Source organism: Furipterus horrens, unplaced genomic scaffold (genome assembly GCF_987537825.1).
Source record: "Furipterus horrens unplaced genomic scaffold, mFurHor1.1.pri manual_scaffold_12, whole genome shotgun sequence".
In the NCBI taxonomy this organism is placed as follows: domain Eukaryota; kingdom Metazoa; phylum Chordata; class Mammalia; order Chiroptera; family Furipteridae; genus Furipterus; species Furipterus horrens.
Window position 1 is genome coordinate 51,511,491 of NW_028327182.1, and position 4,182 is coordinate 51,515,672.

Sequence of the window (4,182 nt, forward strand, 5' to 3'; positions counted from 1 at the left end):
AGTACTGTGTAATCATAGGTATTGCACAGGTCACACAACCTGTATGGCCCATGCGGACCCCTGATTGGAGAGGTGGCATGTGCTCCAGCAGCTGGGTGAAGCAGAGCAGGTGTCTCTTCAGAGCACAGTATGGCAGAGCAGAATACGGGTGTAAGTGCTAGCAGAGGGAATGACAAGATGCAGGATGAATGAAGCCAGCCACGGGCACCACCAGCTGATTATTCTTAAACATCACCCCTGCCTTCCTTGGCACTCTGCTTTCAGCTTGTTCTCCTTGATAAATGTGGGTTAAGGTCATGTGTGTCACCTCTAGTCAGAGGCCACTCAGATGAAGAAAGCTTTTCATGTTCTTTCTTTTCTTGCAGCAGACCCGGTGAAGGACTTCTTGGAGAGCCTAGATGGATGGAGTCTGAAGAACAAGGGGCCAGATCCCCTTTAGCTCCCCACCTCCATATTGGACTGTGATGGAAGCAAGAAATAAACTATTATTTTGTTAAATTATTGAGATCTGGGAGTTGTTTTATAGCTCATTCTGACTAATATATATGAGAATTTTATCATAGAAGAAAGATATAGTAGAAATCCTGGAAAAATACCAATTAAAAAAACCTATTATTTATGCCATTATTACCCATTGACCTCAGCAAAGACTGAGTAAATAACCCTGGTTACGACTGAGGAATCTAAACTCAAAGATGGCATGAGGTGCACAGGCTCCTGCTCAGGGTTGTTGCACTGCACAAGGCCAGGGGCACTAGTCATACAAACTCTGCAGTTCCCTCAGTAGTCCTACTCCTGGGAGTGGGAAAGCAGCATGAAAGAATCAGAAGGAACTGAGAGGCAGTAGGAATTTGATGCAAAATAACTCTATGCCCCTCTCGTGATTTCAGTCTCCAGCCAAGAGCTGGCCCTGGTCATTGCTCAATTACCTGAAAAGTCTACTCACACCTCAACAAATCACAGTCTAGGACACAAGAGCTGAATTTTAAGCCCTTTTGTGCAAGAGAGAAAGCATATCTTTCCTGAAATTCTTAGGGGTCTACTATAAGTTGTTGGTTACTAAAGGAGAAACTGCTAAAGGGTAAATTATTTACTGACCCTGCATTTTTAAAAAAGGGTTTATTATTCTCATTTGTTATAGAAATTCTTTATCACGTCTATGTATGTGATTCTCCCACTTCAACTTTATTTATGGAACATTTCAAACATAAAATAGACAAAATAGGGTAATGGACCATCACCAACCTTCCACAATTATTAACATGTGGAAGTCCCATTTCATCTCTTCTCCCTCCCCACCCCCACTGCACTGGATTATTTTAAGTCCCAAACTTCATATTATTGCATCCATGAATATTTTAGTATTGTATCTCTAAAAGATAAGGCCTCTTTAAAAATAATACATAACCATGTTATCATCATACCTAAAAAATTTCTTATCAAATATTAATCAGTTTTCAAATTTTCCTAACTTTCTAATAATTTTTCTTTGCAGTTTAAAAAAACATTGGTATCCTGCTCTGATTGCTGTGGCTCAGTTGGTTGGGTGTTCTTGCCCTGCAAAATGAAGTGTTGCCGGTTTGATTCCTGGTCAGGGCACGTGCTTAGGTAGTGGGTTAGGCCCCCAATCTGGGCATGAATGAGAGGCAACTGACTGATGTTTCTCTCACACATCCCTGTTTCTCGTGTGCTCTTTTCTCCTCCTTTCCCCTCTTTCTAAAAATAAATTTAAAAAATAATTTAATAAATTAGTATCCAGACTTGGTCTACACGTTGCAGTTGGTTAATATATGTTATGGGTCTGTTAAGTTACAAGACGTGCCCTTGTCCTCTTCTTTTTTCCTGGTAATTTATTTGTTAAAGAAACTGGGCAATTTGTCCTATAGAGTTCCCACACTCTTTGTTTCTCTGATTGCATCCCTATGGTATCATTTAACATGTTTCCCAAAGGCCTATATTTCCTGAAAACTATCAGCTCTTGACTAATTCAAATTCTGTTATTGGACAATGATATGTCACAATGATGCCATGAACTTCCTATTGCATCATATCAGGAACATGTGACATCTAGTTGTCTTCTCTTTTGTGATATTATGATTGATGAGTGAATTCAGACATTGCTAACTTGATTCATTTATTAAAAAATTCCCCATAAGACTTTCTCTAATAGTTTTTAATGGCCATTGGTGGTCATTGCTTAGATCTATTATTTCATTAGGGATTGCAAAGTTATGGTATTCTAATTCTACCATTCTTCCTTCATCTATTAGCTAGACTGCTTCTAAAAGAAGAACTTTTCCTCAACACTAATTTTGCTATCCTGAGATACAGTTCAAATAGAAAAGAAGACAAATGCTCAATTATTTCCTTTTTTAAACCAATTTTCAGAGTAATAAATTGGTTCCCTAGCAACCTGTAATGGTGACCTATGAGGGATTTTTTTTTTCTGGTATAATTATACACTCATGAATTTTAACATACTTGATATTTTTCAATACATTGCAGATGCTCAAATTATTTTATCTTTGAAAATAGAGTCTCTTTACCTTGGTTTCTAAGCTAAGTCTTTTGGATACAACATAGTCACCTATCCATTTCTTGCTCCAGCTATAGAATCAGTGATTGTCCAAGAAAGCCCTGATTTCTTTCAGTGAGCACAATCGAATTCAGAGAGAAGAATCTGGGTGCCAGGGATATTTACTGCTTCTAGAATCACCATTGTTTACAGGCCTTTTCAGTGGCCAGAGCCAGACTGGCCTCTCTTTTGACTAACCTCCTACTGTTACCATAGACAGTCAGTCGGAGCTCTGTGGAGTGTCTCACTGGGCAAGATGGTGGTGGTGGGAGGTTCTTACACTAAGCACTGCCAAAAACTAGAAATATGGGTGGATAGGACCCTTCTCTCCCTACTCATGTAAGAACTGCAGGCTTGAACAGGAAGAGGAGATGGTCTTTAAGGCAGGAGTCCTCCATTCTCCCAGATCATGCAGCACCTGAATAAAACTTCTTTCCTTTTGCACCAGTACCTGCCTCATGAGTTTGGCCACTGTGGTGGCAGGCAGAGAGACATACCCCGTTTTTTGTTCAGTAACAATAGGAAGAGGGATAAATCAGCCCTTGTGCTAAAGGGTCTCAGTAAGAACCTGAGCAGTAAGTACTGAGCTGTGGATTGACAGCAAGGGGAAGAGAGAAAAGTGGTAGATTTGCAGAGAATCAAAAAAGTCTATTTTATAGCAGTTAAAGTAGTCTCCCCACATTGTCCCATTTTACCTCCCTCATAGTGTTGAAGGTGGAAATCAGACTCTTCCACAGGATCACGAGGAAAGCATTCCAAGGACCCATGCATGGGAGACTATGACGAGGCCAGGTAATTTATTCAGGTAGAAATCTTCCCCTGCATTTCAAATGTCCCATATCCTCTGTCCCGTCATGGAAAAAGTCCAATTATGTCTTCAGCAAGGCCAAAACAAAGGCCAATGTCCAGAGTTTTTGCTTCATATTAAAGCTTTAGCCTTTTGGAGTCCACATCATCTGCTACAGGGCCTGGTAGCTGCTAGGCCCACATGGTCACATGCTTCTGGCAAGAGAGTGCATGAACAAATTGGGGTGAATGCTTTTCACTGAGATAAAGGTGGGGGGGCGCGGTTCTTTGTTTCCCTGGGATAATATTAGCTTGGCTTTGGGAAGGACCAGGTGCTTTTTTCAAAATAGCCAATCAACTTTCCAAGTTTTCTTGGGCTTTTTAATAGGTCCACTTCCTAGTTAGACTGACAGGCCTTATGGTAAATCACCTCCCCCTATGCACTCAACAATCTTGTACTGGAGGGAAGTCCTGCCTCTGTGAAGATTTTCTATGCTCTTAGAATTAATTGTCCTTGGCAGTAGTCCTGTGGAGTGTGTGAATGAATTTGTAAATGCTATAGCTTCCTGGCCAAGGAAAGAGTCCTATACCCCTCTATCACCATACATTAAACACAACATCTAATTTCCTTTGCTCTCTTTTGTTTTAATAGCTGGTTAATTACCTACAGTAACCATAGCACTTGTCAGTGTTTTATATCTATGCTACAAAAAAATCCTCCTCCACTAGACCAACATTCTCTTACTGAGTCAGTACTCTGCCTTGTTCCCTGCTAAATCTCCAGCACCTGGAGTTCTTTTTTCCCTTTCTCTTTTCTTTCC